General features: G+C 42.4%; 1 protein-coding gene across 4 annotated transcripts in view; it reads right to left on the reverse strand.

Moving 5' to 3' along the window:
• Positions 1 to 6,568, reverse strand: part of LOC133655278 (zinc finger protein 618-like) — a 90,552-nt gene extending 83,984 nt beyond the window's left edge. For 2 of the 4 annotated variants that reach the window (XM_062055277.1, XM_062055269.1), the window contains exons 1-2: positions 6,472 to 6,493; positions 6,259 to 6,390 (exon numbers count right to left, since the gene is read on the reverse strand). The gene's annotated coding sequence lies outside the window, so the exon portion shown is untranslated. Of the gene's footprint in view, positions 1 to 6,258; positions 6,391 to 6,471 lie in introns of all 4 variants that reach the window. The other 2 variants (XM_062055268.1, XM_062055273.1) reach the window with 2 other exon arrangements.
• Positions 6,569 to 15,839: the final 9,271 nt, after the last annotated feature.

Below are 15,839 nucleotides of genomic sequence, written 5' to 3' on the forward strand. Positions count from 1 at the left end.
AAAAACGTAGTGCTTTCCCGAGTTCACCTGTTGTGATCCCCTGTCGTTCCCCTCTGGATTCTGGACTGCCTCCCTTGGATCTCGACCTCTCGCTTGACTGCTTTGTCCCTCCTCTCGCTCAACACAACACTTGGTAAGACACACTACAGATAACCACACACATAGCCTCACACACACACTCTTGGGTTCTGTCACACACACCATTCTATAGTTTATTTGTTAGCATTGTTTGATTATTATATATATATATAATAAACCATAGAGCTTTACTGCCCCCTTGTGTCTGTGCCGTCAACTCCATCCAGTAAACATAACACCGTGTGGAGGAAAATCTATTCCCAAGTGGGCCGGAATTGTAAAATCATGGCATGATAACTTAAAAATAAAGACAACTCCAGGTTGTTTACTTTGTTTTACTTTGGCCAAAAATAGAACAAGCACATTCTGAAAACGTACAAATCACAAATAATCCTCTGGACAAAACACTTCAAGTTTGTTGAAAGTTCTGAGGAAATTGGTGCAGCTTCAAAAACACAATGAGCTTAGACTTCGTCTCAGTGTATCTACAAAGCCAGGATTAAACTTTAAGTCACAGTCTTTCTTGGATTGAACCAAAACACAACATGTAAACTCTTCTAGGTATCTAGGTATCGCCTCTGGCAGATTTCGTACAGCATGGCAACATAAGCTAGCTGAATTCTGATGGGATACAAACTAAAACTAAAAACAACAGCACTGGAAGGAGCATAATATGACATGAAGAGAATATGAATACTTTTTGATATTTAGGGAAAGTAAATTAAAAAATATTGTATCTTTAATTATGATCATGATTTCTGGTTATGTTAGACCAGCAGAGAAAGCCTTGCTGACCCTGATGGCATACCACTGGGTGTATGTAACCTTTATTCGATATTAAGTTAATTAGATTTAAGATATGAGGAATGCTTAAAGCTTTCAGCATTTTTGTTGTATAGTCATGTCAAGCCATGTTTCATTCTCTTGACTGCATATTTAAATAATCCTCTTTGATCATCATACAGATCCTGGATCTATTGCATCCAACTTTCTGCATTATATTCATCTTCAAAGGGCATTTTGCCATTTGGGTATTTTCATTTTTTATATTATCTGTCACAGCTTTGACTTTCTGTTGCAATTCTTTGCTGCCATGTTTATAGAGTTTCTCAAACGCACTTCTTCTCATCCCACTATATACGCCCTCTAGATCACTAAGATCTTCTGAGACCAATCTGTTAGCGGTTCCAAGAGTAAACTCAAATCAAGGGAGAGCATCATTCAGTCACTATGCAACACATAGCTGGAATAAACTTCCTGAAGATGTCAGACTCTCCCCAACTCTCACTACTTTTAAAACTAGACTGAAGACTTTTATGTTCACCTTAGCTTTCAGCTAAATCTTTTAATCTTTTAACTTTTAACGTCTGCACTGTTTTTATTTTTATTGTCTGCATTTTAATTTTGCTTTTATTTTCTTTCATTTCACTTTGTTGTCTGTGAAGCACTTTGAGTCTGCCTTGTGTATGAAAAGCGCTATACAAATAAAGTTGCCTTGCCTTGCCTTGCCTTGCCCACTATTTGTCTTTGGCTTCTTTACGATATTTTTTTTATTTATGTGTTGAGTTGATTATATTTTTCCTGTCTTCCATCAGTCAAATACATTTATTGATTTGATTCCATTTTTGCACAATTTCATCTTCTAGTTTGAATGGTATTTTTAACAGTCAACTGCAGATCTTTTATCAATTCTTCATTCCTACCTGTATTCAATGTTTCATTGTTTCTCGCTAGGAAGGGGTATTGTTTACATTTTAACCAACAGTACCCCTCGCCACCCCGAAAGGAACAAGCGGTAGAAAATGGATGGATGGATAGTACAAACTCATTACTTTTGAAACAGGGCCAATGCTTAAATGGTGTATTTAAAACATCCACATTTCTGTTAAAAAAAATGATGCTCCTTTTATTTTTACAAATTTTGTTACAGTCAAGTTGATGCGCTCTGACGTTTACAGCTTCAATCTGTCATAGATTTTTTTTTTTTAAACATATTTTATGTATTTTTGAGCCACAATACCCAGCAATATGTTTGGAGGAGAAAAGGTGAGGCCTTTAATCCCAGGAACACCACACCTACCGTCAATCATGGTGGTGGTAGTATTATGCTCTTGGCCTGTTTTGCGGCCAATAGAACTGGTGCTTTACAGAGAGTAAATGGGACAATGAAAAATGAGGATTACCTCCAAATTCTTCAGGACAACCTAAAATCATCAGCCCGGAGGTTGGGTCTTGGGCGCAGTTGGGTGTTCCAACAGGACAATGACCCCAAACACACGTCAAAAGTGGTATAGGAATGGCTAAATCAGGCTAGAATTAAGGTTTTAAAATGTCCTTCCCAAAGTCCTGACTTAAACGTGTGGACAATGCTGAAGAAACAAGTCCATGTCAGAAAACCAACAAATTTAGCTGAACTGCACCAATTTTGTCAAGAGGAGTGGTCAAAAATTCAACCAGAAGCATGTGGATGGCTACCAAAAGCGCCTTATTGCAGTGAAACTTGCCAAGGGACATGTAACCAAATATTAACATTGCTGTATGTATACTTTTGACCCAGCAGATTTGGTCACATTTTCAGTAGACCCATAATAAATTCATAAAAGAACCAAACTTCATGAATGTTTTTTGTGACCAACAAGTATGTGCTCCAATCACTCTACCACAAAAAAATAAGAGTTGTAGAAATTATTGGAAACTCAAGACAGCCATGACATTATGTTCTGTACAAGTGTATGTAAACTTTTGATCGCGACTGTATGTACATTTATTCAGTTATAAACCTTCATTCACTTTCTTCTTTCCTTCATAGATCTAAACTTTACCGCTGCCGGTATTTTTTCCTATATCTTTATTGTAATTTTCAGAATGTGTTTGTTCTATTTTTGGCCAAAGTAAGACAAAGAAAACAATCTGAAGTTGTCTTTATTTTTTAGTTTTAATGCCATGATTTTAATATTCCGGCCCGCGTGTGCACAGATTTTCCTCCATAACTTAAAAATAACAATACTACAGTAGTATTGGCCACCAAATGAGACCAAACCAATCAGAGCATGCTGTTCAGTATCGTTGCCACTGATTGGTTCAGCCTCAGGTAGCTTAACTATATTGGGTAAAAATAGTGTAAAGGTGACTACATGGTGTTATTTTATATCTGGAGGGCTCTCAGAATGTTAAAACACGCATTTAGATGGTAGTGAGCAGGTTTTTGATGCTCTAGCTATGAAAATATGCGATTCATAATTAATAATTCCTACTTCGCGGATATTCTTTTAGCACGGCTAGGCCTAGAACCCATAAACAAGGAATAGCGGTTAACAAGGGTTTACTATTGTAACTTTAATATTTCAATAATGTAAATGAAATGATAAATAAATAATGCATTGAAAAACGAGAAATAAAACCCACATCAATTTGTCATAATCCCAATTATGGTAGAAAAAACAACAGCAATGCAAAAAACCAAAAAAACGACTTGCTTGTAATGAAATGTAATGTTGGTGATCATAATTCTGGAATATGTGAACGCACCTTGGTTGATTGGTGCGTAACCAGGAAGTGGTGTGTTAAGTTAAAGTTAAAGTACTCATGATTGTCACACACACACTGGGTGTGGTGAAATGTGTCCTCTGCATTTGACCCATTCCCTTGTTCACCCCCTGGGAGGTGAGGGGAGCAGTGGGCAGCAGCTGTTCTGCGCCCGGGAATCATTTTTGGTGACTTAACCCCCAATTCCAACCCCTGATGCTAAGTCTTTGGTATGATTCGGCCGGTGTTTGAACTCACAACGTACCGATCTCAGGGCGGACACTCTAACCACTAGGCCATTGAGTAGGTGTTGTTGTTGATATTGTAGCCAGCGCTACAGCACTATAGTTGTTGTATCCAAGTGCTGGTGTTAAGGTCGGCAATAAAGTTTCAAAAGAGCACCAGACTCAGTGTGCCTTCTATTTACAAGACGTTACTTGCACAATATCACCAGTACCATTATGGAACCGAGTTGCGGTACCCGGCCCTGGCTCTACTGACCTTCTTTCTATTTAATGTTACAAATTACTGGACTGCGATCCAATGTCTGCCCCTGGATACAATATTACTGTACCTACTGTACAATGTTTTTAACATGTTCATTCACCATCATGTGATTTATGATTAACGTGACTAATCTGATTTTTGTCAGCGGCGGGTCGTGCGTTTCCCATCTAGGCCTTCAGTGATGTCCGATTACCTCTCAAAATACCATAATTTATGTCGCCGCATGACCACGGCTTGAAAAATACTATGCAGAAACACACTTGCGCATGACTGGGCATTGAATCACCTCAATTTGTCACCAGTGTACAAAACGGGCTATTTTTCGGCGCATTTAAAAATCAATAAACCCGAATCGGATGTGGTACTGTCAGAATTAAAATAATTGTAAAAAACATATTGAATATGCAAACATATATTTCAACTCACAATTTGTATAGCCATTGGTATCGCTCGTAGTTGGTTGATTCGAGTGGAATTGGCAGGCAAACCATTTCACCACCAGGACAGCTTAACTCGTTTCCAGGATCGGCCGACCTCGTCTCACAAGATCTAGTCTTTCTTGAAATATCCTTCTTGAAAATGCCCTTGCAAATATATATCTGCCACCTAATCAACGTTTTGCTCTGCTTCTGAATATCAACACCGCAAAGACACAAGTCATGTGCATAAACACCACCAACCCTACACCTATCACCATCAATGGCGTGCCACTTGATTTTGCAGAGGACTTCACATACCTGGGGAGCCTCATCAGCAAGGACAATGGAGCGAAAAAAGATATCCAAGCAAGGCTCTCCAAAGATCGTGGGGCTTTCGCAAGATTGCAGCCAATCTGGAAGTCCCGACAGTACCATCTTAGGACAAAGATTCAACTCTACAACAGCTGTGTGAAATCAGTCCTCATGCACGGCTCAGAATGCTGGCGAGTGGTTAAAGGAGACATGAATAAAATCAGTGCCTTCCACAATGGGAGCCTTAGAAAAATCTGCCGAATCTTCTGGCCCAACAAAATAACAAACAAGGAGCTGTACACCAAAACAGGATGCAGAGATGTGGTCCGTGAAATAAAACTTAGGCGACTCAGATGGCTAGGCCATGTTCTAAGAATGGACAACGAGAGGATACCAAAGGCAGCGTTAAGATGGACACCACCGGGAAAACGTAAGACAGGGCGGCCAAAGAACACCTGGCGAAGAACAGTTGAAGGGGAGCTGAAAGAGATGAAGCTTACATGGGGCGAGGCACATAGACTAGCACAGCAGCGAGATGAATGGCGTCGAGTCGTCGAAGCCTTATTTCCCATCCGGGAAGAAGAGGATTAAGTAAGTAAGTAAGTAAGTCTTTGTTGGTTAAAAAAGTGAGTACTGCTGATTTCTCCGCTGGCCGGGTACGGCTACAGTGCTACTTTCTGATTTCGTAAATCACAACTTGTGATTGGATACTTGGGAATGACAAATGAGTATCCAATCACAGTCACGTTCAACGTAAGGCTACTGTCAACAACTTGTGATCTGATCAGCTATCACAACTGTCTGTTAACTGAATGTCCTCTGTTCGTTAAACTGCATAGCACAGTTCAGAAGGCCTCGGCAGAATTCATACAGTGCTGGCAACAAGCTAGCTGAATTCTGATTGGATAAAAGCTCTAACTTGAAAGAGCAACATTGATTTATTGATGATTGATTGATGTGTTGTTTTGGGTGTTGAAAGTAAGTGTTAGAGATTGCCTTCATGCTTTCTTTAAATAAAGGTAAAACAATTCTTGTGTGAAGACAATATAAACTGTCAGCTTTTAAGAGTCATCTCTTAATCAAAAAACTATAGCAAAGCACAAAAGCACGATATTAACAAATAGATATGACAATTCCTGAGGAAACTACGTGTGAATGCTGTCAACGCTGAGGCCGAACTGCAATGGCGTCAAGTCAAGCGCCCAGAGCACGGGGCGAACCCGAACCGAAATGCCGACGAAATAGCTTGCGTCAGCACGCGTCGAGTACCAACTTATATGACGCTGAGCCTATACGCCTGCTGAAGCCGAACTGAAATGCTGCATGCTAACATGCTAACAGGTAGTATGTGTTAACCAAGGTATATTACTCTGTGTTACGTGCGGCGGGGGAAGGAGACGACACATGTAAATGTTACCAGAGTTTGTTGTATGTGCGTGTTGGATGAATCCTTCGTCCGACCGAAGGGGCAAGGCGAGAAGAAAGTCCGTGGAGAGAAGCAATGAGGTCCGTGTTCAAACAGGGTGTCAGGTTCAAACACTGATGACATCTATTAAACAGACAAGAAGCAAGGAATTAAACAGAGACATAATTCAATTTAGCTTATTGAGGAGAAACATCTGGGCTGTACTCTTTGTACCGTCTTCCACCACGCTCTGACGAAAGGTTGCACGCATCCTCTTTTATTTGGGACTTTCCCTGATTACATGGCAGGAAGGGTAAACAGCCGTCGCCTTTGGTTGCAAAACAGTTCAAAGAAAAGGTCCCTGGAGGGGGGTCAGGTCCTGCTTCCTCTCCGCTTTGTAGATCCCAGGTCAAGACAAAATCTTCCTGTGGATTACAATAGATCAAAGAAACCGACACCTTCATGTCGCTTCCCATCGTACACAGTGGAGTTTTACAAGCCTTTTGATTGGTAAGATCAAAGACAGCTTTTGTCTGCTAGCCGGGAACTCACAGTGAAACACAAAGTTTTGTGATAACTTAGATACAATTATTCTGAGACAGGGGTTCGAGGATCGAGGGACGCAGTCCGGAATCCAGAAGGAAATCGAGGCATACAGCTCGATCACGGGAAACAGGAGAAGCACTGCGGGGAACACGAAGGGCATAAGACACGGGAACGGGGAATTGATTGATTGAGACTTTTATAAGTAGGTTGCACAGTGAAGTACATATTCCGTACAATTGACCACTAAATGGTAACACCCGAATAAGTTTTTCAACTTGTTTAAGTCGGGGTCCACTTAAATTGATTCATGATACAGATATATACTATCGTATATACTATCATCATAATACAGTCATCACATAAGATAATCACATTGAATTATTTACATTATTTACAATCAGGGGTGTGGAGGGGGGGGAGGATATGGACATCAAGTAGTGGACATAGAGAGAGAGAGATCAGAAGGCATAAGAAAAAGAAAAAGTATCTGCATTTGATTGTTTACATTTGATTATTAGCAATCCGAGGAGGGTGTTAGTTTAGGGTTGTAGCTGCCTGGAGGTGAACTTTTATTGCAGTTTTGAAGGAGGATAAATCACAGAGAGAGAGCATGTACGCAGGAGGGAAGCCAGAGACGGGATGCTTACGAGGAGGAGTGAACTACGTTCCGGCACTGGATCTTCGGGTCCGCTGGTCTTTATGCTGTCTGTCTTCATTAGTCCCAGGTGCGCTGATTACTGATTGCCTGCAGCTTTGCCGGCGCGTGGCAGTGATGCGGCCAGAGCGAACAGCGGCGTGTTCCGGCGCGCTTCCAGCGGAGGTGCCAGCCGGGCTTGCAGCAGAAGGCATGAGGGATTGCGCATGCACCGTGACACTCTGAGGTGTACGTGTGTGGAATCAGATAAAAAAGTTAACATGCTAACAGGCAGCATCTGTCAAGTGCCATGTTTTATGACACAGATGTATACAGCGGAAAAACAAGTAGGAAAAAATAGCATGCTAACGTTAGCATGTTTACATTTAGCATGTGCCATGTGCCAAGTCATACGACTGAAGTGTATGGAGGGCAACATTGGCGCTAATGTTAGCATGCTAACAGGTAGCAGGTACCAAAAAAACATGTTAATGATAGCATTTTAACAGTTAGTATGCCTCAGGTACCCAGGTAAACAACTCTGAGGTGTACGGTAGCAAAAAAAAGCAACAACAAAAAATGTTAGCACGTGTTAACTACATGCATTGCCTTTAATAGAAAGGCTGCCCCTATGAGAAATTAATTTAATTCAGGCATGTTGCCTCCACCCAAGATGACCACCACGATGAGCTTCCCTGCTAATGCCTGAAGGACCCTCGCTAGCTTGAAAGCAGCCTACTCAGCTGCCCCTTTGAAAAGCCTTATAATTAGCTCATAGTCATTGGTCAAGAGGAGATCAAAGAGGCAAAAGAAACCAATCACCTCTGCAAAATTCTTCCCTAGGGGTGGGTCAGAGTGTATCCAATCAACAAATGACAAGCTAATGTTTTCCCGAGGGAGGGAGCGAGTGAGGAGCTTTGAAGAGGCTGTGAAGAGATCATCATTCAATTCTATGGGGAAATTAATAGCAGAAAATGGCAATTTGCGAAAAAACGCGGGCATTTTTCGAAAATAATTTTTTTGTTTCTCACGTGTCCCGAACGAGCTGAACATTTTGGTCTTTGATCGGTGCAAATCGGTGGACAAATATGCGAGGAGAAGCCAGCCAAAAATAATGTCTGCAATCAGAATAACAGAATAACATTAGGGTGAATGCTTCTGGGCATCTACACAATGAAGTCACCTTGGTTATGATTTCAGTTAAAGTCTCACTCTGCATTTGACCCATCCCCTTGTTCCACCCCCTGGAAGGTGAGAGGAGCAGTGAGCAGCAGCGGTGGCTGCGCTCGGGAATCATTTTTGGTGATTTAACCCCCAATTCCAACTCTTGATGCTGAGTGCCAAGCAAGGAGGCAACGAGTCCCGTTTTTATAGTCTTTGGTATGACTCGGCCGGGGTTTGAACTCACGACCTACCAAACTCAGGGCGGACACTGACACATTTTTTTTTTCTTTGCATGTTGTAGGCATTTGTTTGTCTTCATCGATTTGTCCTACTTTATCCTCACTATGGTCTGTAGTTGTCATGTAAACTTGCATCATCTACAAGTACCGTATTTTTCGGACCATAGTTAAGTACCAATGATTGTCACACACACACTAGGTGTGCCGAAATTATTCTCTGCATTTGACCCATCACCCTTGATCACCCCCTTGGTTGGTGAGGGGAGCAGTGAGCAGCAGCGGTAGCCGCGCTGGAATCATTTTTGGTGATTTAACCCCCAATTCCAACCCTTGATGCTGAGTGCCAAGCACTATAGCACGGGGAGCTAATGGAATAGCTAACAAGAAAACAAATGGCTAAGTGTAGCTCAGGAATCCAGAAGTAATTGCATGGAAGCAAATAAAAAAACAAACCAGACTGAGTGTGGCGAAAAACGGCAATATGTATCTCTCTGATTAGTGCCCATGAGCAAGTGAGCATCCCGAACACTAATCAGAGGCAGGTGAAAACAATCTGCAGTCATGGCAACTAAAAACACAAACCCAGGGGTGCTGAGGGAGTCAAAAACTAAACTAACATGATCCGGGCAGCGGATCATGACAATACCTCCCCCCTTAAGGACAGTTTCCAGATGTCCCCAGAAAACAAAAAGACCAAGTCCAAGAGTCACGGAAGTCACTGAGATCTTTAATAAATCTACTTTTAGAACAGTGATAACGGTAATAATTATTTCAATCAGAGGTATTAGTTTATGGAACAAACTTGATAGTGGAATAAAACAATGTAAATCTATTTATGTTTAAAACAATGTAAAAATCATGATGATGATGAAAAGATATGATTACGTACAATTATTTCTAAAATGAAAATATGGCGTTTTAGTCGCCAACATTGAAAATCAGTTGTTGTATTTGTGAAAATAGGGTGCATATATTATACGTTTTTAACTTCTTTCTGCTCCTTTTCATTCATAATTTACTTTAATGTTATGTTGATTCTTTGATTTGTATTCCCTTGTTTGATTCTTTATAGATGAGATAAATAAATGAACTGAACTGAACTCGTTCATCATAATTCCAACATAACTTACATTCTACTTCTATCTTTATTCACTTATTCCCATTGAGTCAATGTTCAGTCCGGCAATTGTTTTATTAGATTTATTTTCCAGGTTCATGTAATGTTCTTACATTCCAGGGTTCCAACCTGAAATATTTCCCCCCTGGTATTCAGATGAGTTACATCATGGTTTCCAATGCTGGTCTGTTTCCTCTAGTATCATTAGAACTCTTCCCACCTGGAAGTCCCTCGCCCTGATGCTATTGACAGAGGACTTTGCTGCAAAGGGGCCCAGCATGGTTCTTTCTACTCAATGCTTTCCTGCTTACACTCATGACTAGCTGTGGGAAATCACCCAGTAGGGTCCCTGTCCTTTTTGAGATGCTCGACCAATTGTCTTTTTCTTGCCAAGACAATGCTCGAGTGTGCCACCCACTGTGCTTCCGCTGTAATCTGGGCCGTTGACCACACTGGCTCCTCTATCTTGTTCACCGGGGACCTCACCGCACAAAAAAACCCTTTTTCACAGCAAAGTTGAGATGTATCGAGAGCAGTGTTGGGTTAGTTACTGAAAACCAGTAACTAGTTACAATTACTAGTTACTTAATTTCAAAAGTAACTCAGTTACTTACATCAAAAAGTAATACGTTACTGTGAAAAGTAACTATTTAGTTACTTCTTTTTTTCTTCTTTTTTTTAAAGCTCCCATTAATGCCCTTTTAGCCTTCATTTCAGTACTGTTATTGCACTGGAGAATAATACAATCTGTTGATCAACTTGACATGCATTTTAATTTTAATTTTAACATAATTAATGAAAAACAGTGCAACATAAAAAGGCATTTCTCCTTTCTTTAAACTTGGACCAATGACCATTAATAAAAAACAACTTAAAGTGCAACATAAGAAGGCACATCATCTTCCTTGAAACATAGGTAGTGAAATAAAGCCTGACATCTCGAGTGATGCTGCTGTCTTCCACACTTGGAGTCATGGGTTGTAGAATCCTTGTTTTCAGTGGCAGGATCATTGACACAGATGGTGAAGTTTCAGTGCTCAGTGGAGATGTAACACTTTTGAGGGGTTTAAGCACCTGGAGGACCTCCTCTGCCACTCTCACATCATCATCAGACAGGTTGAGGATGTCTTTGACATTTTTCTTCAGGGTCTTGTGGGTCAATGCAGAGTATATAGCTGCCTGCTGCTCCAACATATCATAAGTGGAGTTCCACTTCGTTGGGACATCATGTATGAGTTTTATGAGTAGGCAGCTTTAGCATTTCTTGCAGTAACGCATCATGTAGTAACGGTAACTGAGTTACAGAATATAAAAAAATAACGCGTTAGATTACTAGTTACCGCCGAAACTAACGGCGTTACTTTAACGCCGTTAGTTTTTGCTTTGTCTTAAGTACATGAGCAGCTGTTGTGCTAGGAAACCTCCTTCCTGATCCATCCTATTGACTGAGATTCCCTTCTGTGATGCCAAATTCACTACATGTGCAAAGCACCTATCTGTGGTCCCAGTCCTGCCTCATTCACTGCAATTATTTGATTTTTGGCATTATCACTTGTGACTGGGATATCTTTATCTTCCATTCCTCCACTGCTTGTGTCAGTACCTGCGCAAGGTGACTCTCGTAGAGGGGGCGTGTCTTCTCATCTGCCAGCCTGCTGTGATGAAGTGAGCGCTTATCGTCACATTGTTTCCCTGGACGTGCACCAGTCTGTCATGAGCGCAACAGATGATGCTCGGGATAGTTCATCCACAACTTTTTTCTTCTCCTGTTCATAAAGATCTGGCACAATCTTATCGCTGAAGTGGGTGCGCGACGGGATGTCGTAACGTGGCTCAAGCACGTTCAGCATGTGTTTAAAACCCTCGTTTTGCACAACGGAGTCTGCATCTATAAACACACCGATTAAATGGCGCGGGGTGTTCAAGCTCCTCCGTTACTCCGCTCGCCATGACCACGCTGTGTGTGGACTGAACGTGCATGCGAACAACCTTTTTGTTTTGTTTTATATATCAAACCGCGGATCACGTGTGTGCCTCCCCTTCCCACACCCACACCCAGACACACACACACGGCTCTTTTCTTCTCTCCACCTTGTGACAGGGGAAGATTTAGAAGAACGACACCGCAGCGCATCTGTTTCTAGCCGATACTACATAAAAAATAACGTAAAATAACGCAGTAACGCATCATGTAGTAACAGTAACTGAGTTACTGAATATAAAAAAATAACGCGTTAGATTACTAGTTACCGCCGAAACTAACGGCGTTACAGTAACGCGTTACTTTGTAACGCATTAGTCCCAAATTGATCGAGAGTGAACTGAACTCGGAAAAGTGCGGTGCCTCACACCGACTTCATGACTGGCGTACCCACATTTCTACATGCAAAAAAAGACTGGACATAACATGCATTTAAAGGCCTACTGAAACCCACTACTACCAACCACCCAGTCTGATAGTTTATATATCAATGATGAAATCTTAACATTGCAACACATGCCAATACGGCCGGGTTAACTTATAAAGTGCAATTTTAAATTTCCCGGGAAATATCCGGCTGAAAACGTCTCGGTATGATGACGTTTGCGAGTGACGTCACGGATTGTAGCAGACATTTTGGAACAGCACGGTGGCCAGCTTAAGTCGTCTGTTTTCATCGCAAAATTCCACAGTATTCTGGACATCTGTGTTGGTGAATCTTTTCCAATTTGTTTAATGAACAATGAAGACTGCAAAGAAGAAAGCTGTAGGTGGGATCGGTGTATTAGCGGCTGGCTACAGCAACACAACGCCGTCCGCCACCGCGCCGCTGTCCTCACCAGTGTCCTGGTTGACTTCCTCCGACTCCGGGCCGCCGACCGCACCGATGATCGTGGTGAAGTCCTCCGTCGCGCCGTCGATCGCTGGAACGCAGGTGAGCACGGGTGGTGATGAGCAGATGAGGGCTGGCGTAGGTGGAGAGCTAATGTTTTTAGCATAGGTCTGTCGAGGTCCCGTAGCTAAGTTAGCTTCAATGGCGTCGTTAGCAACAGCATTGCTAGGCTTCGCCAGGCGGGACAGCATTAACCGTGTGGTTACAGGTCCAGTGTTTAGTTCAGTGTCTCCTGATAGTAGAAGTAATAGTAGTATTGTTGATCTTCGGTCTATCCTTCCTGTCAGGGGCTTATTTCTTCTGTTTCTATCCGCAGTTAAGCACGACGCTATCACGTTAGCTCCGAAGCTAAAGTGCTTCGCCGATGTATTGTCGTGGAGATAAAAGTCACTGTGAATGTCCATTTCGCGTTCTCGACTCTCATTTTGGGGCGGTATAGCTCGGTTGGTAGAGTGGCCGTGCCAGCAACTTGAGGGTTGCAGGTTCGATCCCCGCTTCCGCCATCCTAGTCACTGCTGTTGTGTCCTTGGGCAAGACACTTTACCCACCTGCTCCCAGTGCCACCCACACTGGTTTAAATGGAACTTAGATATTGGGTTTCACTATGTAAAGCGCTTTGAGTCACTAGAGAAAAAGCGCTATATAAATATAATTCACTTCACTTCACTTCATTTTCAAGAGGATATAGTATCCGAGGTGGTTTAAAATACAAATCCGTGATCCACAATAGAAAAAGGAGAGAGTGTGGAATCCAATGAGCCAGCTTGTACCTAAGTTACGGTCAGAGCGAAAAAAGATACATCCTGGCGTCCTGCACTGCACTCTAATCCTTCACTCTCACTTTCCTCATCCACAAATCTTTCATCCTCGCTCAAATTAATGGGGTAATCGTCGCTTTCTCGGTCCGAATCGCTCTCGCTGCTGGTGGGAATGATTGTAAACAATACAGATGTGAGGCGCTCCACAACCGGTGACGTCACGCTACTTCCGGTACAGGCAAGGCTTTTTTTATCAGCGAGCAAAAGTTGCAAACTTTATCGTCGATGTTCTCTACTAAATCCTTTCAGCAAAAATATGACAATATCGCGAAATGATCAAGTATGACACATAGAATGGACCTGCTATCCCCGTTTAAATAACAAAATTTCATTTCAGTAGGCCTTTAATGCTTCATATTCATATTAGGGAGGAGGCCTAATAATTTGTCTAGGCAATCTTTTTGCCACCTATTGCTGTCACAATGTGTTCCTGTGACTCCAGCACAGCTTGTGGCCAGTTGGGCTGACAGCTGCAACAGCCGGTGGTTGCGGCACAATAATGGCACCGGAGACGGTGGAGGAATATCCTGACTTTGCTGTCGAGTAATAATTAGTGATGTGTACCGACACTGAAATATTGATACCGCCGAGACCAGATATTAATGATGTAACATTGACCCTCAAATCAAAAGATCAATACTTTTGATACTTCGGTTATTTGAGATAATGTATATTGTTAACAGGAACACAGTGGAAAAGGTAACCCAAGTTGTGAATGAGGCGATGTGCCAGTGTTGGATGCTTTTGTTGGGTGTTGTTTACATTATTTTCACGTTCAAATTCATGCAACTGGACTATGAATGTGTTTTTTATGCTAATGATAGTTTTTAACACGACATTTATTTAAATGTTTTTTTAGACTTAAGTTAAAAATCGTACTGTCTGATTGTGGCGGTCCGCTCCATGTACGATCAGTGTCAGAGCTTGGTCCGCATTGCCGGCAGTAAGTCGGACCCGTTTCCAGTGAGGGTTGGACTCCGCCAAGGCTGCCCTTTGTCACCGATTCTGTTCATAACTTTTATGGAAAGAATTTCTAGGCGCAGTCAAGGCGTTGAGGGGATCCGGTTTGGTGGCTGCAGGATTAGGTCTCTGCTTTTTGCAGATGATGTGGTCCTGATGGCTTCATCTGGCCAGGATCTTCAGCTCTCACTGGATCGGTTCGCAGCTGAGTGTGAAGCGACTGGGATGAGAATCAGCACCTCCAAGTCCGAGTCCATGGTTCTCGCTCGGAAAAGGGTGGAGTGCCATCTCCGGGTTGCGGAGGAGACCCTGCTCCAAGTGGAGGAGTTCAAGTACCTCGGAGTTTTGTTCACGAGTGAGGGAAAAGTGGATCGTGAGATCGACAGGTGGATCGGTGTGGCGTCTTCAGTAATGCGGACGCTGTATCGATCCGTTGTGGTGAAGAAGGAGCTGAGCCAGAAGGCAAAGCTCTCAATTTACCGGTCGATCTACGTTCCCGTCCTCACCTATGGTCATGAGCTTTGGGTTGTGACCGAAAGGACAAGCGGCCGAAAGGAGTTTCCTCCGCCGGGTGGCGGGGCTCTCCCTTAGAGATAGGGTGAGAAGCTGTAGTAGAATTTCTGACCTTTTGACCTATATTTCTTGTCTTTTAAGAATGTCCGCTCATTTTCAATACTCTTGTATTTTTGTGCCATTGAATGGACCAGTTGTGGGACAAAAGTGAATATTAAGTCGTGCCAACCTGTCTACAGAATGTGTTGACTGTCTAAAGGATTCGAGTTGTTATGGAACAGATAGGAAAAGCAAAACAAGACATTGACGCACTCGATAAGGAACGATGACGCACAACAGACATATAAAAAATGGCAGAAGACCGGAACTCGAGGGTGATTTTGGCTTGTGTGTGTCTTGTTTGCTCCGGAGTAACTTGTGGTTTGTCTGCACGGCCAACTCAATTCAACCTGCACTTCTGATAATGGGTAAATACATTTGTTGTACTAAACTACTTTTGTTGCCTGCTTAAGCTTCGGACAATCCACTACACAAATTGGCGTCACGAACAGGATGGTTTAGAAGCTACAGGTCGACAGCCGCTCCGCTCTCTCAGTCAGGCAGACAATGTGCTGCACGCGCGCATAACAAGGTAAGCGTTTTGCTTAAAGTGTAAACATTTTCTGCCGGGAGAGAGCCGGATCGATAAGACTAATTGCTGAATCTATTTTTGATAAAAGATAGGTTTAG

This window comes from Entelurus aequoreus, linkage group LG08 (genome assembly GCF_033978785.1).
Source record: "Entelurus aequoreus isolate RoL-2023_Sb linkage group LG08, RoL_Eaeq_v1.1, whole genome shotgun sequence".
In the NCBI taxonomy this organism is placed as follows: Eukaryota; Metazoa; Chordata; class Actinopteri; order Syngnathiformes; family Syngnathidae; genus Entelurus; species Entelurus aequoreus.